This window comes from Aquarana catesbeiana, linkage group LG11, assembly GCF_042186555.1.
Source record: "Aquarana catesbeiana isolate 2022-GZ linkage group LG11, ASM4218655v1, whole genome shotgun sequence".
Taxonomy (NCBI): Eukaryota; Metazoa; Chordata; class Amphibia; order Anura; family Ranidae; genus Aquarana; species Aquarana catesbeiana.
Window position 1 is genome coordinate 117,738,722 of NC_133334.1, and position 23,732 is coordinate 117,762,453.

The following is a 23,732-nucleotide window of genomic DNA, read 5'->3' on the forward strand; positions in this document are numbered from 1 at the left end:
TGAGACACATGATATAATACGTGAACTGTTACACAGGAATTGCAGTCACCATTGCACAAGTTGATTTAGATTGATTGCGCTACACTATTCATTATTTCATTTATACTAAATAGGCACGGATAAGCTATAGAGTGAGCAGCTGTCTGATTCACATATTTGCAGATTCACACACACTACGCATTCATTAGCTTTCAGTTTAGCCACTTACCGATCACCTAACGTACATGTACTGTGGCAGGTCTGCTTTATTGCATGAAATCTCGTACCTGTACGTCATTTCGTGCAATAGCCACTAGGGGGCATGTGGGCGCCGCTAGAGGCGCGTTCACACGCTGATTGAACAGAGGGGGAGCCAATCAGCGGGCCTGGAGGACCCGATGTCCGTCGGCCTCCCGTGATTGTTCCCGAGAGCGGCAGAACGGTAAACAAGGCAGATCACCATTCTGACAGGGGAGAAGATAGAGATCTTGTGTTTCTTCTATGCAGGAACACAGATCTCCGTCTTCCCCCAGTCAAAGCAACCCCCACACAGTTAGCAAGCACCCCCTAGGGACACATTTAACCCTTTGATTGCCCCTGATGTTAACCCCTTTACTTCTAGTGTCATTAATACAGTAACAGTGCATATTTTTAACCCTTTGATTGCTCCTGATGTTAACCCCTTTACTGTTAGTGTCATTAATACAGTAACAGTGCATATTTTTAGCACTGATTACTGAAATAATGTCACTGGTCCCCAAAAAGTGTCAAAAGTGTCAGGTGTCTGATTTTGCAATGTCACAGTCCTGCTAAAAATCGCTAATCGCCGCTATTACTAGTAAAAATGTAAAAAAGAAATGCCATAAAAATATCCCATAGTTTGTAGACACGATAACGTTTGTGAAAACCAATCAATATACGCTTATTTGGATTTTATTTTACCAAAATATTTAGCAGAATACATATTGGCCTAAATTGATGAAGAAATTATATATTTTTTAATTTTTTTAATGGATGTGATTTATAGCAGAATGTAAAAAATATTGTTTTTTTTTCAAAATATAGTGCAAAAAATAAAAAACGCAGAGGTGATCAAATACCACGAAAAGAAAGCTCTATTTGTGGGGAAAAAAGCACTTCAATTTTATTTGGGAACAGTGTGGCATGACCGCGCAATTGTCAGTTAAAATAAAGCAGTGCCATATCGCAAAAAAAGGCCTGGTCATTAAGGGGGTAAAACCTTCCGGGGCTGAAGTGGTTAAACTAGCTAAATACATTTTAGATGCATCAAAGTTAAAGGTGTTCAAAGATTTTGTTTGTTCTTCTACAAATCTGTCACGGTCAGTTTGGGGATTTGATTGTTTTGATTGAATCGCATATCCATTGAAGCGTGCAGGGCCACCATAAGAAAACAATTTTTAAGGGGAAGAATAGGTTTCCTATTACTTGTCAATATCTTTCCTATATTGTATGGCATTGGATGGGATAGCTGTAGTCTTGTAACATTCTTTTCTTTTCAATAAAGCTTATTTTCAGTGACTCTTTGTAATTTACTAGGTAACATGACAGTTATAATGTAATGTCAGTTCTCATGGCAGATGATCAGAGAGCGCACAGAACGTTTGAGATATCTTTTTACAGCATTCTGTCAGTACCTGTGCCAGCTCCACTGAGATAGCGGGTAGAACGACTATAGATTATATGCATAAAACCTTCCAAAGAATGTGCAGAAATGTCCCAAAGAGCCAATGATCAAGCCCCTTTTTACACTTGCCCTAATTCAGATATTCCTTCGTCTTTGTCTGTCTCCTTCCCTCCCCCAAGTCTTTTTTTCCTCCAATTCTCAGAAGCCTCAGTTGACACCCTCAGATAATCTAAACATGTCCCATCCATACATACACAGCTCACTGGCGGAGTGTCTGTTCTCTCCACGCTACCTTATGAAGTGTCTCTTGTAAACCTCTCGGGTTTTGCTCAGAACCGGGTCCCACTCAGAATTAGACTGAAACCTGAGAAAACAAACAGACGACAACTTTCGTATTAGTTTTGCATTATATTTCAAGTGCTCAAGTCTATTTTGTAGAGTCTTGGAGCAAGAAATCTACTGTTGTCACAGTCCTAAAGTTTAATCTTTCAGAAATCTAGCATCAGATACATATTCGAAGGCAAGCAGCTTCAACGTCATACTGTTAATTAAAAGCTTTCAAGCATATTTACAGAATCTCTCGGCAGATATTCCATACTGGATTTATCTGATACTGCCTCAAGTAAACCAGACATTTTTGCTATGCTAATCTTGATTTAATAAAGGACTTTCCACTAAGAGTCTATTTTGTTCATATTACAGAAGGAAGTAAATCTTTTCTTTACACTGTTTTTTTTTTTTTTTTTAACTGAGGAGAAAAGGATAACATTTTTACAAAAGTAAATGTTGTAAAAGTGCAGGAATTTTAGTCTGTCCCCAGTCAAATAGAATTTGAGTACACTGAACAATAAATTATGAAAGCCAGCAAAAGACAGAGCTCCATGTCTCATCTGACCCCTGTAAAAAGTAATGCCAAGGAACAATCTGGTGCACAACATTTGGGACGCCTGCTCGTGCACAAGTCGATTGCACTATGTAAGGACAAGATAGAGGGAAAGCAACCGGCCATTTGTAAAAGTAAAACAGTCTTTATTTATTCCTCAAAATCAGGCACCTAAAATAGTTTTTTCAGTAAAGCACATACAAACAGTCCACAGTTGGGGTATATTGCAAACAATATTATGGCTCCCTACCAGTATACCAATTCCCCGCCTGGCTCAAGGTTCCTGTCTGCTTCAGAGTACAGGAAAAACCACAGGAACGCAGCAAAGTCTCAGTTGCCAGACAGTCCATACTTGCTCCACTCCATCTCACAGACAGGTGCTAACTCCTTCCTGCTCCCTTTCAAGCTTCCCTTGCAGATGGGTTAAGCATTTTGGGACCAAAGTCCCTGTAAACGGGGCTTGGTGGCTCTTTCCTGCCCAAAGTGTTTTTGAGACTTTGAATTCTGGGTCCTCCACTAGAAGATCCTTCACAACGGGGAAGAGGGAGGTGTGGGGTCAGTGCATTCATAACATGTTATATATTACACCCTGAATATGGATGTAACATGTTATGAAAAGTGAACTTATCCTTTAAAAAAGGAGGGTACCTGTTTGTACACATTTAGTAGCAGGGTGCAATGAAGTTGATTTGCTAAAGGCAAATAGGCTGTTCACTTTGCAAGGAAAGATTCATTCTGCAATTTAATGAATGAGATGAAGTTCTACTGATTTACCTAATAAAATCAAGTGCAAGCAAAAATACTACTAATTTTTCTTGCACGTGATTGGGTATTCTTTGCAAGCAGAAGCTTCACCACATTCTCTAATCTCTGGGGCATTCCCTATGCAAGAATTCCCTTGCATAGTGCAACTTCCCTTGTAAAGTGAACAGCCTATTTGCCTGTAGTAAAATAACCCCAATGGCTCAGTAATACTTGGGTGGAAGCAGAACATCTCAGTAACACTACAGATAAGGAAACCTTTATATCTAATCTGTCCTGAATTAGGCCAGTCAAAGACGATTTGAACCATGTATGGGCAGGCTGAATGTACCAAGTTGATCGATTAACTTGAGTATAACCAGCCTGCCAGATTTTGCATGCGATTGGCACTAGCAGCTGGTATAGACAATAACAATAATCACTGTCTCGACAAGAGGGATTCCCCTGTCAACACTATGGGTGTTATATACTAAAGGCAAATCCACTTTGCACTACAAGTGCACTTGGACATGCAGTTGCTGTAGATCCGAAGGGGACATGCAAGGAAAATAAAAAAAACAGCATATTAGCTTGCACATGATTGGATGATAAAATCAGTAGATCTACCCCTCAGATTTAAAGCGACCGCACTTCCAGTGCACTTGTAGTGCAAAGTGAATTTGCCTTTCGTAAATTACCCCCTATGTGTGTTGATGGGGTGGGGGAACCTATGGTTGCAGCAAAGAAATTTTCTCTGTGTATAGGCTGCTTTAGCCATACATGCTATTCTTCCATTTGTTTGGGTAATGAAGGTTGTGGTGTATTTTGAACTGCTAGAAAGAAAACCAGGACTAAAAAAGCTTGGAAAACCTTTTATGCGGCTTCTAGCTTATGTCCCTGTTACCAGTTTTTACCCCGTAGGGCCATTTAATTGCAATGCTGTCAAAGGGATATTACAAGAGTTTGAAGGTGTACTTGGCTCTTCCAGTAAAAGGATTTTGAAAATAGCATGTAAAAGTCATTGTCTAGTACTATTTCTTGATTCAGCTAGCTTGTTACCATAAAAGTCCTAAGAGATTAGGATAACAGTTACATTTGGCAAGCTAAAATGTTGTGAAGCATCTTGGAACATCACTTTTTGTGACTCCTGATCTCACACAACATAACTTCTTTACAGCTTTTATAATGACAACCTTATGTATATTACCTAAATATATAAAAACACTGTACATTCTCATTTCTACACCCTTCCAAATGCTCATTAATGTTCACCAATGAAAAAAGGATGTGTCTATGTCTTCTTCTCTGTAACCTTAGGTTTACTAAACTGACTGGTTTGCTTTAAAAAAACTGGGCCATCTTTCATTTGCACAGTTTAAAAAAAGCTTCATAATAGAAGAAATCATTACAAATAATACCCGCCCTATTATGCCTATGTAGCGCTGGTAGATTTGCGATCTACAATCTGATAGGTAAATTTAGTGTATTGCTCGTTAGGGGAAGTTAGATTTGCCTCTGTTGCAGCTTGGCTGACATTGCATGTGTTTCCATACTGGGCCGGTGGGTGTTGTTGTTACTACTGGCTGGTGTTGGAAAGGCAACGTGTCGAGGCATATGGATGCTCTTCTGTCCCGGAGACAACTCGGTGGAGGTGGTCCTCGGAGTGGGATTCTGGGAGAGGGTATTTATGGGACAGACGCCATGTTTTAGGGTCGTTTTATAGCCACCTACTGGCCCTCCTGGCCGACAGGTATGCATTAGAATACTACCTCGTGGTCCTCCGTTCCGGAGGCCCGCGTCGCTGCGGCGCATTGGTGGGCCCAGAAGCTTGTCTGGGGCCTACCTCAGCAGCCAAGAAATGGTCCTGAGCTGTCTATCCAGAATGAAGAAGCTGGACAACCGAGGAGATCCCAGGGGAGGACCCGTCATGGAAGGATCATGCAGAGTGCTGGTCTGGAGAGGGGCCTGGTGACTCGGTTGGAGGACGTATCCTAAAGTAACTTTACAGCATAGTGTTGTTGGGTTTGGCTTAAAGGTTCAAGCACTGTGACTGACTTTCACCACAAAACCAATACATCCTGTGGCAGAGGATCATACGGGTTCATCCCAAGCAAGTCTGTGGCAGAGACTTTTGTTCGTGCTACGTACTGGCTGCTGGGTAAGTGAGAGAGGCCTATCCAGGCGAGCAAAGAGTGTGTCCCACGAGGGGTGCGCATTCTACTGTAATATTCAACTCTAAAGGACATTTGTCAAGAATCCTACAGAAAGGTATTTGAGCTTTCCCTGCAGTTTCCCTTCTGCCTTTTTTTACTGCTACTTCATTTGTTAATTGTTCAATAAAGCATTGAAAATGTACTCAAGTGTTGGTGCTTGTATCGTCCGGAGGTAAACTCAACGGAACCCTAGACCCGGTGCCGGTGAAACAGAGGGAAAGAGAATGAAGGTAACAAGCCTGCTTTAAACCAGCAGCTCCGCCGAGAGTTATTGCTACACCAGTGTTGCCAACCTATCAGATTGAAGTTTACTGACACGACACCCAAAATTTACTGGCACAGCCACGTTTTTACTGGCATTTCCAAAATTTTAAAAATTACTGTTTTAAATGCAAATTTTAGTACTGTATTTAGGCTACAAACAAGTACAATATGCAATCAGCAATGTGATTTAAGGTAGATAATAAGGCAAAAAAACATATTTTATTTTCGATATAGTAAGTAAGTAGCTCAAAGACAGGAGCAAGAAATTAGAATGGGTCAGGGACACACATGAAATTTTACTCTCAAAGTGACACTGACAGCAGTGTGCAGCAGCACAGATGATGATGACACCTCACTGACACAACACGTCCCCTCCTGTGTCACAGTGACAGTCTCTCTCCACACCAGGTGGTCCCTTCAGTCCACTCCAGTCTAAACAGCACTGATGGTCCCGGTCCCAGCCTGCCTTGCTCCCATCCCACAGACCCGCACACAAGGCTCTGGCTGCTATGCTTGGCTCCCTTGCACTATGATATCACACGACATGCTCAGGCACCACCTCCACCTGAACACATTGTAGCAGGCACTCGAATGGTCTCGGCCAGCTTCAGACCGAGCCGAGTGTCACAGTTATATTTTTTACTGGCAACCTTTTCCTTTTTCTGGCATTTACTGGCAGGAGAAATTTGCTTCTTTTTTACTGGCTGCCAGTAAAAGTACTAATGGTTGGCAACACTGTGCTACACCTACAACATAAAATACTGTATCTACAGTATCTATAGATAAAGATCTATAGATACTGTATATACACTGTATATATGTGTGGTTTTTTTTTTCATATGACATCTGGCGCCCCACCAGAACTTTTACGATCCACAGTGTAACACTTTCCAAGCTGAAATAAAACATATGTTACTTATGCTATGTATACTGTCTTTAAAAGGTGCAGTTATGCTGTCAAATGTAGATTTTATTCATTAGAAGGGATGATAAAACAGCCGTTTCGCTATTTTATAGTAATACAGCAATGTACATGTTTGGACAGCTTTCCATATGCTATAAAAAGTAGGTGCCATAGGAAAACTTCTGTCTGTCACATAGTTTTGTTACTATTCATACTAAGTCTAACCCTTTCCCGCTTTAAGTTTTGGCTGCAGCTAGGCCTTAATATACTGAAATCCTCATTGCCATAGCCATTGTTCTATATTTCTGTTGAAAACCCAGATGTAAATGACTGACAACACTGCTTTACCTAACAGCAACAAGCAAAATTACAAACAGGGAAGGACACTGAAGTAAAATTTCCTCAGAGGAATCTCCTTTGGATTCCTGATTGACATAAGAGGGGGGCAGGTCATTAAATTCACAACATACGTGTACACATGAATTATCAGTTTTGTGTGGCTTTAGCCACTAAAGCACCTAACCTGGCCCAAAAAAATCAAAAACAGATAACTTTATTGACCTTTGTAAAGCTTCACAAGTGCCTGAGTGTGGGAATTTCTGAGGCCTCGTGCACAATGGGTGTTTGCCCAGCTCCTTTGAATGCCTTTTTCGCTGGGGGAAGAAAAGGATCTTAAAAAACATGCCTAAAGCCGCAATTTGCAAACATGTTTAGTTGTGTCAAGCGTTTGGGCGTTCATTCATTCCATTGGCCAGAATATTGACTTTTTTCTGGCCATTGAAATGAATGAATGCTCAAGCACTAAATGTCCCTAGTTTTTAGGTGCATTTAGGAGCATCAAGCATTTTTTTTGGCTCAAACTCTCCTTTCCTGAATGTGCAAGTGTTTATTTTTTTTCAGCCTCTAAATGCTTGATTTCTATGTGTGGCTGCATAGGTTAGCATAAAGGGGTGTTTAGAGGCTGAAAAAAAGCTAAATGTCTTTAACCACCTCAATACAGGGCACTTACACCCACTTCCTGCCCAGACCAATTTTCAGCTTTCAGCGCTCTCACCTTTTGAATGACAATTACTCAGTCATGCAACACTGTACCCATATGAAATTTGCGTCCTTTTTTTTTTTTTTACACAAATAGAGCTTTCTTTTGGTGGTATTTAATCACTAGTGGGTTTTTTATTTTCTGTGCTATAAATAAAAAAAAAGCGTAAATTTTGTAAAAAAAAATGCCTTTTTCTTTGTTTCTGTCATAAAATTTTGCAAATTAGTAATTTTTCTTCATAAATGTTGGACAACATTTATACTGCTACATATTTTTGGTAAAAATAACCCAAATTAGTGTATATTATTTGGTCTTTGTAAAAGTTATAGAGTTTAAAAACTATGGTGCCAATCACTAAAAATTGATCACATCTGATCACACCCGATGTACTGAAGGCCTATCTCATTTCTTGTGACACTAACAAGTCAGGAAAGTACAAATACCCCCCAAATGACCCCTTTTTAGAAAGTAGACATTCCAAGGTATTAAGTAAGTAGCATGATGAGTTTTTTTAAGTTGTATTTTTTTCCCACAATTCTTTGCAAAATGAAGATTTTTTTTTTTCAAAATTGTCATATTAACAGGTTATTTCTCTCACAGAGCATATGCATACAACAAATTACACCCCAAAATACATTCTGCTACTCTTCCTGAGTATGGCGATACCACATGTGAGACTTTTACACAGCCTGGCCACATACAAAAACATTGAAGTAGCACCTTCAGGCGTTCTACGAGCATAAATAACACATCTCATTTCTCAACCACCTATTACACTTTTGAAGGCCCTGGAGCACCAGGACAATGGAATTGCCCACAAAATGACCCCATTTTTGGAAAGCAAACACCCCAACCTATAATCTATGAGGCATAATGAGTCTTTTGATAGGTTCATTTTTTTCCAGAAGTTTTTGGAAAATGTGGAAAAAAATGAAAACGCATTTTTTTTTACACAAAGTTGTCAATTTATAAGATATTTCTAACACATAGCATGTATATAGAAAAAATTACACCCCAAAACACATTCTGCTACTCATCCACTGGCCACATACAGAGGCCCAACATTGAAGTAGTACCTTCAGGCGTTCTAGGAGCATGAATTACACAACTCATTTCATTCCTACCTATCACTCTTTTGAAGGTCCTTGAGCACCAGGACAGTGGAATTACCCACAAAATGACCCCATTTTGGAAAGCAAACACCCCAACGTATATTCTATGAGGCATGGGCTGCAGATAGGTACTTGGGTACTCTGATGGGCTGGAGACAGGTACTCGGTTACTCTGATGGGCTGGTGACAGGTACTCGGGTACTCTGATGGGCTGGTGACAGGTACTCTGATGGCCTGGTGACAGGTACTCTGATGGCCTGGTGACAGGTACTCGGGTACTCGGGTACTCTGATGGGCTACAGATAGGTACTCGGGTACTCTGATGGGCTGGTGGCTGGTACTCGGGTACTCTGGTGGGTGGTGACAGGTACTCTGAAGGGCAGTGACAGGTACTCAGATGGGTGGGACAGCTACTCAGATGGACTGTGACAGGTACTCAGATGGGCTGTGACAGGTACTCAGATGAACTGTGACAGGTACTCAGATGAACTGTGACAGATACTCAGATGGACTGTGATAGGTACTCAGATGGGTTGTGACAGGTCCTCAGGTACTCAGATGAACTGTGACAGATACTCAGATGGGCTGTGACAGGTGCTCAGGTTCTCGTGTACTCAGATGAACTGTGACAGGTACTCAGGTACTCGGGTACTCAGATGAACTGTGACAGGTACTCAGGTACTTGGTACTCATATGAACTGTGACAGATACTCAGGTACTCATATGGACTGTGACAGGTACTCAGGTACTCGGTACTCAGATGAACTGATGACAGGTACTCAGATGGACTGTGACAGGTACTCAAGTACTCAGATGAACTGTGACAGGTACTCAGATGGACTGTGACAGGTACTCAGGTACTCAGATGAACTGTGACAAGTACTCAGATGAACTGTGGCAGGTACTTGGGTACTCATATGGACTGTGACAGGTACTTTATGGACTGTGACAGGTACTTTGATGAGTGGTGACAGGTACTTTGATGGGGGGTGACAGGTCCTCTTTATTGGGGGGGCAATCAGTCTGCTTGGTGTACACTGTAAGCGGTAACGAGATGTAACCGCAATCTCTTTCTCACACACGATCGGTGTGTGAGGAGGAGAACCTGGTAACATCTCGTTACTGCTCTGTGTTTACATTTAGTGATCGGCTGTGAAAGGATCACAGCCGATCACGTGGTAAACAGCCGCCGGCCAATAGCTGTTCACCAGCGTCGGTGACGAGCAGTGTTCCTGGGAACATGCTTCAGTTTGCTGAAGACAAGCAGACTAAAAACATGGATTACTGGAACCAATTCCTGTGGTCTGATGAGACCAAGATAAACTTATTTGGTTCAGATGGTGTCAAGCATGTGTGGTGGCAACCAGGTGAGGAGTACAAAGAAAAATGTGTCATGCCTACAGTCAAGCATGGTGGTGGGAGTGTCATGGTCTGGGGCTGCATGAGTGCTGCTGGAACTGGGGAGCTACAGTTCATTGAGGGAACCATGAATGCCAACATGTACTGTGACATACTAAAGCAGAGCATGGTCCTTCCCTTTGGAAACTGGGCTGCAGGGCAATATTCCAACATGATAAGGACCTCAAACACAATTCCAAGATGACCACTGCCTTGCTAAAGAAGCTCAGGGTAAAGGCGATGGACTGGCCAAGCATGTCTCCAGACCTAAACCCTACTGAGCATCTGTGGGGCATCCTCAAACAGAAGGTGGAGGAGCGCAAGGTCTCTAACATCCACCAGCTCCGTGATGTCGTCATGGAGGAGTGGAAGAGGACTCCAATGGCAACCTGTGAAACTCTGCTGAACTCCATCCCCAAGAGGAATAAGGCAGTGCTGGAAAATAATGGTGGCCACACAAAATATTGACACTTTGGGCCCAATTTGGCTATTTTCAATTAGGGGGTGTACTCAATTTTGTTGCCAGCCATTTAGACATCAGACCCAAATACCCCAATCTATGACTTGGCTCCAGTGCAGACTTCTGAAAGTCCAAGATCCAAGCAAACCTTTTCATTGTTTGTCAGGGTCTGTGCCAACTATTTCCCAAAATGGTATTGCCCTGGAGCATAACAAGCCAAGCATAGGGGCTATAACCTTGGAATATGGAGGGTGTGGAAATTGGGCCACAAGCTAAAAGTGCGGAGGATCTACAGTAGTTCAAAAAATTTGCTAACGTGCTGAAAAATATGGACATGCAAATACACAGTAGAGCAGAGCTGTCTGCGTGAACACTAAATGCTCCACAAATAGAGGATTATTGCGGAGTAAAGCTAGATCCCTTACCATGAGTTTAGTCCATTTTCATGAAGTTTGACAGGCTAAGATCACAGACATGGCAGGTTGCAATGCAAGGCCTGGCAGGGAAAACAAAGCCAGAGCTTTATTGCAGCAGAACACCATGGAATCAACTATGGAAACAACCCACTTTTTCACAAAAATGCCTCCTATAATAGTTATTGGACCACCAGACAGTTGGGACCTCTAAACAGTTTATCAGGTGTTTTCCAGTCAGCATAACATGTGCATGAGTAATCTCAGGGCCTCGCAGAAACCTTGGCCTGGTAGCATCACTAAAAGAGGCTACAGGCTGCATCTCTATCCTTGAGTTGGCACATACCACAGGGGCTGCTAAGTGATGTGGCCCACCTGTCACCCTGTCCAGCCCAACATTCATTTCCCAGTCACTTTTGAGACAATGAACAGTCCATGTGCTTTTTTTGTTGTTTTATTGAGGGTATAGAACTTGGATGGGTAAGGAAATGTATGGGATGCCCAGTGGAACAAACAATTGGATGATTGCTATACAATCCTACAATTGATTGCTATACAATCAATTGGGACAGCTATATACACTTTGCTTCTACAGTCTCCTCCAGCACAACTCTTGCTTGCAGACTGTTACTCTCTCTCTCCAGCACATCTCTTACTTCTCAGGCACAGCTAGCATGTGTTTAGGCCTGACACTGACTCAGCCAAGCCTTAGTAACCGCCACTTGCAGGCAGGGAACACGGGCCCCTTTAATGTAGCAAAAATAGAAATAGGAAGTCTTTAGTGCTAGCTGTCCTAGGTGGACTACTGCCCCCAGTAAGCCCTCTTCAGGCCCTGCCAGCCCTCCTGGCTTCAGCTACCTGTCTTCACTGCCTGTGACATTGCAATCCTCACTGGCTCCACACCCAGCTCTGACTGTTTCCTCTCAGTCCTCTTTGGCATGCCTCTCCAGTCCTTCTGATAGCACATGTCACTCACCAGCCCTCCTGGTTGCAAACCGGTGGTTCCCAACTGAAGACTTGTCCGGCAGTACTAGCTCCTGCTATCCTCTCTGACTCCTCTCTTTGCCTCCTGTTCAGATCCTTCACGAGTTCTTGAAGGGATCCGTCCTGCACCCGAGTCCCAGGCCCAATGTCACCCCCCCAGACTAGGGGGGGCTCCCTCCAAGGCCCGAAAGCCTAGTACTCCATCCTCAGCTCTTCCACTCGACAACTCCTCCCCAGCTGGGCTGACCCTGGGTATTTCAAGGAGGCCTGCCCCCTGCCAATCATAGTTGGGGATTGGTCAGGGCTCCCTGAGACATCCCAAACAGCTTCACCTCTCTTCCCCTCCTCTTCTTCTAGTATCCTCTAGAAGCAAGAGGGAGGTAACTGTGGAGTGATGCTGTCTGTAAACTGACCACCGCTTTGTAAACTGACCACAATTTAGCTGCTGAGCCCTGACGCCGTGCTGTTTACGTGCCTCCGTCATCCACTGTGTCTCCTATTCTCCTCTGTCCTCCTCGCCCCCCTCCCCTCCTTGCCTGTCAGCTCCGTGTCCGTGCCCACCCCCTCCCCTCCTGCTGCTAAAATTACAGTTCGCAATTCACACTATCCTCTCTGTTTATTAATGCAATCTGCCCCAGTATCTGTGCCTTATAAAAAAATGCAGCTATATACTTGATTTCAGAGCACCGATCGCCGCTCATGTGACCATTCATCTCTCTCCTCCTCCTCTCCTGACTGATGTCCCTCAATTTCTCTCAATCAGTCAGCTAATGTCACCCCAGTACTGATAGAGAGGGGCAGGGGAGGGTCAAACAAGGATGCTGTGGAGGCAACAGACATCCTCCTTATCAACTGACGACATCATTGGTTGTTAGGATACTGGTGTCTAGAAAGTCGTAATGGTGCATAATGAAAACCTGTGGTTTCATGTAATTAATAGGCAGGCTCATCCACCTAATGGCTTGTATACAATTTTTGATCAGTTTTTAGGCATTTTTCCAAGGCACCCCTGAAGAAGCTTCAAGGTACCCCTAGGCACTCTGGTTGAAAAATACTGGTTTAAATAAAGCCTCCACAGCTCAAGACTCAGCAGACTCTAAAGCCGGCCATATAGGTTTGAATCTCAGCTGATTTCTCAGGAAACGGCCAAGATTCAAACCATGTATGGGCAGGTTAAATGTACAATGCGGATTTGACATGTGTTTATTGCTAGCGGCTGTTATACCTGTTAGCAATAATCACTGTGTTCTCCTGGTGGGAAAGGTTTCCCCCCTCTAGGAGAACACAATGGCTCCGCGGGAGGGATTCCCCCATCAACACAGTCCGGGTTGCAGGAAAAATAATTGTTCCGTCTATGGCTGGCTTAAAAAAAAATAGCAAATAAAGAAAAAATAATATAGCACATATAATTGCGACACTAATCACATTATAATTGAATGTTATTAGACATGACCTTTCCTTTTCAATCTACAGCCACTGTAATTTTCTGAGAATGCATTGCAATATGGCTACCTGGAGTTGTTCTGTACACAGAGTGTGTACTGATCACCCCACAGAAACATAATTTCCTGCTTGTGTGATTGGCTCACCGATTTTCCCAGAAGTCTGCCTAAGGTACAAGTCAGATTTTCGGCATCCCCTGCACCAAAGATGTCATTTTTGGAGAGATACTTTCAATAGGAACACGTCTAAAGGGATGCAGGCCCAGCAGATTTCCTAATTAGTATGCTGCAGCTGCACACCTGACAGTTAATTATGAAACCACTCCCATTAGACCCATTCGGAACAGAGGCACAGAGAAACACAGAGGGATTTCTTCAGAATAACAAAAGGTAGGAATCTGCAACAAAGTTTGTTATAATCCTTGCAATGTACTGTACATAGATCACCCAGAGGGGAATGTTTTTTTTTCTCGACAAAAGTTACACTTTAAGTGGTACTCCCATGCTGTTACTCTTTTAAAGTAAACAATTAATTATAGATTAACTGCTGCAAACACTTGTTAGTGTTCCAACGCCAATAAAGCTATAGGCCAGGAGCTGCAGGCGCAGCTTAAGCGGAAGGCCTACATGACTGGGTTTGACAGTTTAGGTTGTAGTAAATGAGGGGTTAATTTAGGAGTGGTTTATTTTAAGAGAACAGGTCTTAACTCATTGGTGGAGGGTAGGGTGGGGCAGGGTGTGGTCCTAGGGGTCTAGTGGGGGGAACTGTTGACTCAGTTGGTTGGGGACAGCATCAGACAAGCTTCTCTTTCTCAGCTGCATGATGGGGTTCAGGCCTCTACATCCTCTCAGAGTGATGGCGGGCAGGGTGGTTCAGTTCCAGCTCCGCTGGAGGTGGCGTCACAAGCCACAGAGAAGGCAGCCACAGATAGGAAGAAGGGGAACGGGGAAACAGACAGGGTGCGTTTGGCGGATTCAGCAAAATGTGAAGTTTATGTGTGCTCTGAGGGACCACTTGGCGCACATAAGATAAGAGATAGGATATGGAGAGGTGAGTATGTGGAGATATTTTCCTTATCGCTCCTTCAAAAATGTAACCTAGATAAAGTTAAGCCCGACGAGAGCAAGAAAGAGGAGGAGGAGAAGCGGCATTACCACTTGATTCCCAGAACGTTTGGGAATTGGCTTCAGGCGTTTAACGTTCTGGCCGGTGCTATAGCTGAAAAGTCTCCCGAGCATTGCTCAGCACTTTTTTGTTGCCTGGATTCCATCAGCGAGGCCTAGCGGGTGTATGGGGGCTTGGCTGAGGTACGATGAACAGTTCAGGCAAAGAAAGGCGGTTAGGCCAGCATTGGGATAGGACCACAAAGATAATCGTTTGTGGCTAAAACTCATGACTCAAGCACGGGGCCATAACAAGCCCTTTCAAGGGGGCCCCATCGGCCATGAATTGCAAGGGGTTTTGTTGGCAGTTCAATTAGGGAAATTGCAGATTCGGGGGGTCCTACTGTTTTCGTCACAAATGCTCCAGATGTGGAGGTTCGCATCCCCTCACAAAGTTCTTCAAGCAGGGAAAAGGTAAGTTGGGTGAGGCTGGGAAGAAGGAGGACTCCAGTGAAGTTGGAAAAACTGGTACTGTATCTATGTAGGTATCCCAACCAGGAAGCAGGCCCGTCTTTTGTTTCAGGGTTTTTATGATGGGTTCTTGATCCCTTGTACATTGTCCCACGTTCCTCCGGTTGATAATTTAAGATCTGCAAAGCTTCACCCTGCAGTGGTATCCGAGAAATTGGCAAAAGAGGTTTGGTTGGGAGGATGGCCGGTGCTTTCTATTCCTCGAAAATGGGCAATCTCGTTTCTCCGCTCAGGGTGGTTCCAAAGAAGGAACCTAATCGGTTTCGGCTGATACACCATCTCTCACACCCCAAGGGCGCTTCGGTCAACGATGCCATTGGCAGGGAGTTGTGCGCGGTTTCAAATGCATCATTTCACAGGGCGGTGGAGTGGGTTCATAAGTTTGGTAAGGGTGCTCTTTTGGCCAAAATTGACATTGAGTCGGCTTTCTGACTGCTGCTGGTGCATCCAGTTTGCGCCTGTTGGGATGTGTGTGGGAGGGTCAAAACTTTGTAGATCTCTGGGCAGTTGGTCAGGGGACACCATCGGACTAGCTTTTCCCGCCCCTTTTATTGTTTATATGGCAGCTCCTTTATTGACAGGTCGTGTTGGGTGGGATTGGTGAAGTCATAGCAGCAGGCAGAGGTTGCAGGGTTTTTGAAAGCGGGGATGGTTATGTTCTTTGGAGAACGATGGGTTGGGCCCATCTCCGGTATGGGTGTACATGAAAAATAAGTGTCGGAAGTATATGGGATTGGTTAGCTGGCTGTATCGGCTGGAGAATTTATAAACAATTGTCCCCGAGCTGGTGTAGTTGTGGCTGGGGGCCGTGGAGATGCAATTTGGTGCCAGATACAGCCGGTTGGTCATTCAAGTGTGCCTTCAAATATCCTAAGACCTAGTAGAAGAGCTGGCAGTTACATCAAGATGTTATGTTTTTCTTTGATTGAGAATGTAATGTTAAATAATAAAGAGATTATATTGTTATTTATGGTTGTTTAATAAAAGGGCTGCTATGGCCATTTAAACCCAAATAAAGATGTTTGGTCTGTGTTATTATAGTTGAGTAAGGTGGATGGAAGTAAAATGAATTGGAATTGGGAAGTGGCACGGCAGCCGTAACATGGGCAATACCCCAGTCAAGTAAATAAAGTATAAAAGTGAATGGTGCTGCGCATCTAATAGTGCTGTACAATAAATATGTGGTTTATATATAATAAAAATAATGATGGGTTATGCAGATCAGCAGTAGTGTGTAAATTCAACATATACAAACTGAAATAAAACCAATTCTTACAATATGTGAACAAAAGTACTCTGTACGTATTGGAAAGTGGTCTACATTTCTTCAAAAATATAATAAACAGTGCGTAAAATCAGTCTGTTGTGTACTTTCTTTGCCCGTCACCTTTTGTGCTCCCTTATTGGTGTTGCTCTATCACCACTGTGCTGACAGTGAAACCATGTGTCTCTTGGCTAAGGAGCAGTGGCAGGAGGGTAGAGCCTCAAGCTGAATAGTGGTCCACACAGTGATGCAGCACTCAATTTTTCTTTTAAAGTTTTCTTTGCGCCCAACACCTATTGCTGAAGATATGCGAATAGGGATAGCTGCATAAGAGACCAACTCAAGCAGTGCGCAGTCTTGACTGATGAAAAATAATCTTGAACGAAAAGAAAGAAAAAATAAAATAGATAAACTTTTCTTAGAAAAAAAATAAAAAAACATCCATTCTCCTGAGACATTAGCATTACTAGGAGTGGGAGGTGTTATACCGGGCTGGTCGCTGGTTTTTATTTGCCAGTGTCCAATATTCTTGTTGGCAGTGGTATAACCCAAATGTTTCAGAATCCCTCAAAAATTTATATTTTTATTTTGCCTCAATTCAAAGCTCAAAACAGGGAATAGTATCACTAGATAACTGTTAAGCAATATATATATATAAAGTATACAGGACTGTGTAAAGCCATTTGAAGATTTAGAAACTGATATGGATAATTTCTGAAAATGTGTGTATCTATATGTAAATAAAACGCTGTGAGAAGCAGGATTTTATAAAGATTAATGAAGGCTTCAACTCCCTCTTATTCTAAGACACAGACTGGAGGGGTGTGACACAGCCTGTGACTGGCAGAAATCTGCTCACACCATGTTATTTCCACAAAATAATAAAGATTTAATTTTAAATATGCCAATTTAAAACAGTTAATTTTTTGCGATATGGCACTGAGTCACTTTAACTGACAATTGCGTGGTCGTGCAACGCTGTACCCAGACAAAATTTACGTCATTTTTTACCCACAAATAAAGCTTTCTTTTAGTGGTGATTTGATCACCTCTGCTGTTTTTAAAAAAAGGCCCACAATTTTGAAAAAAAAAAACTATTTTTATTTACTTTCTACTATAATACATATCCAAAAAAAAAAAAAAAAAAATATATATATATATATATATATATATATATATATATATAAAACAAATGTATTCATCAGTTTAGGACAATATATATTGGTCTACATATTTTTGGTAAAAAAAAAAATCACAATAGGCGTATATTTTTGGTATATTTTTGGTTTGCGCAAAAGTTATCACGTCTACAAACTACGGGATAGATTTAGGGATTTAGGGACTTTTGTTTTTTTAATTGTTTTTACTGGTAATTGCAGCGATCTGCAATTTTTAGCGGGACTGCGACATTGCGGCGGACAAATCTGACCCCAAATGACACTTTTTGGGGACCAGTGACATTATTACATTAAATCAGTGCTATAAAATTGCACTGATCAATGTAAAAATGAGACTGGCAGGGAAGGGGTTAACACTAGGGGGGTGATCAAGGGGCTAAGTGTGTTCCCTGGGTGTGTTCGAACTGTAGTGGGATGGGCTCACTGGTGGGACATGACAGAGATCACTGTTCCCGATCGCTGGGAACAGAAGATCTCTGACATGTCATTAGGTAGAACGGAGAATCGCCTTGTTTTCATAGGCAGTTCTCCGTTCTGCCTCTGTACACAGCGATCGTGGGTCGCTGGTGAACATCGAGTCCGTGGGACCACCGGGCACGCTGCTGCAGCTCGTGGAGTGTGCACGCGGACGCTATCCTGCTTGCACAGACCAACGTAGACCTACGGCGGTTTGCGCAGGAGAGCCGACCTGCCACAGTATAAGGACAACGGCTGGTCGGCAAGAGGTTAAGGTGCCATCATCCACATACAGAAATAGAAGGGACAATGCAAATTAAACAGTGTATGTTTAGTATCACTTTAAATGTAGACTCTGATAACTGCATTCCTCCTCTTTTCTAGTCACCTCTGGACATTTGTGGCCAATTTCAATTCAGAAACTGTAAGGGTAAAGAGGGTGGAGTAGACATTTAGAGGTGTCAGAAGTGTCAAGAAACATGAAATCTTCTCTCTTTTTTTCTATTTTGTTGGTCTGTACTGTGCAAAAGCGGGCTTACTTAAGCAAAACACATCCTGTTTCCAATTAGTTTTTTATTAGAATAATTGCATTTGTTTTTGCTAAAACAATTACATGACACAAATGCGCAGCCTCAACAAAAAGGTATCACCATTCAAGGGTGGCTAAGGCAGCATGATGTCTAAATTTGTCCCTGGAGACACGTTTTCTAATACTTGTGTTAGACACTGAATCCGCATGCCAAAAACTACCAGGCTTTGAATTTTACAGCATCAAAAATTAAGTTGAGCTCTGTTAGGTATAGTTATGCATCTATACTATAAACTCTTGCTTGGATTTATTTTAACCTCAATCAAAGCATGGCACCATGATGAAACAGTTATAGACCCGTATCCACATCCCACACTAGACACATCCACAAAAAATCAAATATACAGAAACTTTGAAGGATATTATGAAGCTCAAGTCTTTAATGATCTACATTTGACTGAAGTTTTATTGGAGAAAATCAATTTGTTATGCTTTACTCTGGATTATATGTCTTTTAATCAATAAAATGCTTAAAAAAACGACAGCTGACAGGTAGCAGGGTGCTATTGGCATTCACTTTTATTTCCCTTTCTACACATTTTTAAAAATAAGTCCTGCTTCGTTTGTGGCTTGCATTATTTTACTATAAGTTTACCATGATGTAACCAAATAGGACATTTTATCAAGTGATCTGTTTTTTCTGCCTGTGACCCATTCACCCGAAATAGACTGTAAAAAAAAATCTGTGTGCAGCTCTATGTAAAATTGTGTGTGTACAATGCAGATAACAAAACATAATGTGGCGGCTCACTCAATGGAAAGAGTTGTTTTACAGCGTTAGCTGATTTGTGAGTCACTCGCTATTTTCTACAGAGAATAAAACCGCGCTCTGCAGAGACTGATTCAGATGGCTGGAAAATAGAGAGAAAAAAAGAATCTCGCTACATCTTAAAATTTATTCCAAAAATAAATTTACTGATATATAATTTTATGCAAATTCAACTCCTATGGTTAATAATAGTGTGCCAAATTTTTCACATTGTGATGATGATTTTAGTTTAAGCTTCTTTTTATAATATCATCCTGATAAGTGTGACGTTTAAGTATCTACAGATTTCTTATAATTAAAAAGCTCTTTCCACATATCCTATTAAATATTCCTAGATAAGAAATCCCCTTTACTTTCCAGATTCCTAGCCTGAGTTATCTTTGGCGTTAGAATAAATTACTGGTAATTAGCATATCGCTCCCTGTTTGTGAATGCATTTGTAGTCTTGTTTCTTAACCCTCTACCTACATCTTAAAGATAATGCGAAATATGACAACCTCATGACAGTTGTTCAGGTCACAATGACGGTGGGTACATCATTTCCAGTGACATCTATTTACTTGAAAATACAAGGTGTATGTGAACTGATTTAGTCCCAAATACCACACACAGATATACAGATATATAAAGAGGTCTAATTTTAGTGTGGTAAGTATTCGGGACCACATAAACATGTACAGGTCATGTGTTCCATACAAATGATTAAAGTAGCTTATGTCAATTCTATCTAGGGATCGCTAGAGAAAACTGTGAAATGAGAAAGGGAGCACCGGCTTACAACATCCTCTATGCAAAGGTACTGTTAGATGGGATAGCAAGAGGAATGGCATGGGTCACTATCAAAGAGTAATATTATTGGATCAGAAAATGTGCATTGTAGGTCTACTGGGTGTGTACTTTTCCTGAAAATACAATGCAACTCCAAAATGTGACATCTTAGATCCATCACATGTACTGACACATTTCATTTAGAGTTGGGCTTGGTTTCCAATATATTTATCCTTGAATAATTCCAAAAATACCTACACGGATGTGTAGGAGACATACACAAATGAAGACATAAAAGACCATTTTAATTAACATACAGTGGGGACGGAAAGTATTCAGACCCCCTTACATTTTTCACGCTTAGTTATATTGCAGCCATTTGCTAAAATCATTTAAGTTCATTTTTCTCCTCATTAATGTACACACAGCACCCCATATTGACAGAAAAACACAGAGTGTTGACAAGCAGGTTTATTAAAAAAGAAAAACTGAAATATCACATGGTCCTAAGTATTCAGACCCTTTGCTCAGTATTTAGTAGAAGCACCCTTTTGATCTAATACAGCCATGAGTCTTTTTGGGAAAGATGCAACAAGTTTTTCACACCTGGATTTGGGGATCCTCTGCCATTCCTCCTTGCAGATCCTCTCCAGTTCTGTCAGGTTGGATGGTAAACATTGGTGGACAGCCATTTTTAGGTCTCTCCAGAGATGCTCAATTGGGTTTAAGTCAGGGCTCTGGCTGGGCCATTCAAGAACAGTCACGGAGTTGTTGTGAAGCCACTCCTTCGTTATTTTAGCTGTGTGCTTAGGGTCATTGTCTTGAGGTCCTGAGCACTCTGGAGAAGGTTATCGTCCGGGATATCCCTGTACTTGGCCGCATTCATCTTTCTCTCAATTGCAACCAGTCGTCCTGTCCCTGCAGCTGAAAAACACCCCCACAGCATGATGCTGCCACCACCATGCTTCACTGTGGGGACTGTATTGGACAGGTGATGAGCAGTGCCTGGTTTTCTCCACACATACCGCTTAGAATTAAGGCCAAAAAGTTCTATCTTGGTCTCATCAGACCAGAGAATCTTACTTCTCACCATCTTGGAGTCCTTCAGGTGTTTTTTTAGCAAACTCCATGAGGGCTTTCATGTGTTTTACACTGAGGAGAGGCTTCCGTCGGGCCACTCTGCTATAAAGCCCTGGCTGGTGGAGGGCTGCAGTGATGGTTGACTTTCTACAACTCTCTCCCATCTCCTGACTGCATCTCTGGAGCTCAGCCACAGTGATCTTTGGGTTCTTCTTTACCTCTCTCACCAAGGCTCTTCTCCCCTGATAGCTCAGTTTGGCTGGACGACCAGCTCTAGGAAGGGTTCTGGTTGTCCCAAACGTCTTCCATTTAAGGATTATGGAGGCCACTGTACTCTTAGGAACCTTAAGTGCAGCAGAATTTTTTTCTAACCTTGGCCAGATCTGTGCCTTGCCACAATTCTGTCTCTGAGCTCTTCAGGCAGTTCCTTTGACCTTGTGATTCTCATTTTCTCTGACATGCACTGTGAGCTGTAAGGTCTTATATAGACAGATGTGTGGCTTTCCCAATCAAGTCCAATCAGTGTTATAATCAAACACAGCTGGACTGTGGACAGTTAAATATATGAGTGTCACAGCAAAAAGTCTGAATACTTAGGACCATGTGATATTTCAGTTTTTCTTTTTTAATAAATCTGCAAAAATGTCAACAATTCTGTGTTTTTCTGTCAATATGGGGTGCTGTGTGTACATTAATGAGGAAAAAAATGAACTTAAATGATTTTAGCAAATGGCTGCAATATAACAAGTGAAAAATGTAAGGGGGTCTGAATACTTTCCGTCCCCACTGTACACTAAATTACCAAAAGTATTGGGACACCTGCCTTTACACGCACATGAGCTTTAATAGCATCCCAGTCTTAGTATGTAGAATTCAATACTGAGTTGGCCCACCCTTTGCAGCTATAACAGCTTCAACTCTTCTGGGAAGGCTGTCCACAAGGTTTACGAGTGTGTCTAAAGGAATGTTTGACCATTCTTCCAGAAGTGCGTTTGTGAGGTCAGGCACTGATGTTGGAGAGAACGCCTGGCTTACATTCTGTGCTGTAATTCATCTCAAATGTGATCAGGTTGAGGTCAGGACTCTGTGCAGGCCAGTCAAGTTCCTCCACCCCAAACTCGCTCATCCATGTCTTTATGGACCTTGCTTTGTGCACTGGTGTGCAGTCATGTTGGAACAGGAAGGGCCAACCCCCAAACTGTTCCCACAAAGTTGGGAGCATAAAATTGTCCAAAATGTCTTGGTATGCTGATGCCTTAAGAGTTCCCTTCACTGGAACTAAGGGGCCAAGCCCAACCCCTGAAAAACAACCTCACACCATAATCCCCCCTCCATTAAAAGATTTGGACCAGTGCACAAAGCAAGGTCCATAAAGACATAGAAGAGCGAGTTTGGGGTGGAGGAGTCCTGACGTCAACCCAATAGAACACCTTTGGGATGAATTATAGAGAAGACTGCGAGCCAGGCCTTCTCGTCCACATCAGTGCCTGACCTCACAAATGCGCTTCTGGAAGAATGGTCAAACATTCCCATAGACACACTCCTAAACCTTGTGGACAGCCTTCCCAGAAGATTAGAAGCTGTTATATCTGCGCAAAGGGTGGGCCAACTCAATATTGAACCCTACGGACTAAGACTGGGATGCCATTAAAGTTCATGTTCGTGTTAAAGCAGGCATTCCAATACTTTTGGTAATATACGGTATTAGCCATAAAATCAGTACCTAAAACGTATAAATCATTTTTCAAAACACAAGTGCCGTCTTATTGTATGGTTAATCTTTAGCTATGAGCAAATTAAAGAGTCTTAAAGATTTTTGTAGGTACTTTTATAATATGCCGACAAACAAGAAGGCGCTAGCAGGAAAAATATATAAAGCTTAAAGGAGTATGTCGATTCCACTATTTTGTAATAATTGACTCCAAAAAAATTATATAGACAGAACCAGTATTGATATGTACAAAAAGACAAAATCATTTTACCCATAGCAGTTAACCAAGTGCTATTTGTACTGAACTTTGACAAAGCATCAGACAGCTGAAACCAACTCTGGCAATCTATGCTGTGGGGCTTACATATTTTTTGTCAGAAGAAGGGGCTTAAAGTGATATTTACCCACTTTAAACTGCTGACTGCCATAATTCCTTGTGATACAGCTAGTAGATCCCCCCTTAAGCTCTAAATCCCAAAGAGCTATTGTATAATATGCAGACAGTTCAGTTCTTCATGTCGTGCTTGCCCTGCCCTTCCCACTTCCTGTTCCCCACTTCCTAACAGTGAGGCAGTCCATCAAAGGATGGACCAATGGCGCAATGGAGAACTATGAAAAGCAGGTGGGCCTCTTCAGGCTATTTGATCATGCATACAAGCATGCCTTCAGTGTGGAGTTACTAAATTGAACAATGGTTCACTTCATTGTAGATAAATCGGACTTCTCATGATGCATTGCTTTTCTTCTTGGTCTGCTGTACCGCACAGTATATGACTGACAATTACAACCAGCCTAATACGATTTC

The 23,732-nt window shown here is 42.2% G+C and overlaps 1 protein-coding gene across 5 annotated transcripts in view; it reads right to left on the reverse strand.

Annotated features, from left to right (window-relative positions):
* The window catches only part of CHRM1 (cholinergic receptor muscarinic 1), a 459,583-nt gene that overhangs the window by 148,617 nt on the left and 287,234 nt on the right, over window positions 1-23,732 (reverse strand). For 3 of the 5 annotated variants that reach the window (XM_073604947.1, XM_073604941.1, XM_073604943.1), the window contains one exon: window positions 1,917-1,988. The exons of 1 other annotated variant lie outside the window; for it this stretch is intronic. The gene's annotated coding sequence lies outside the window, so the exon portion shown is untranslated. Of the gene's footprint in view, window positions 1-1,878; window positions 1,989-23,732 lie in introns of all 5 variants that reach the window. One more of the 5 variants, XM_073604942.1, reaches the window with a different exon arrangement.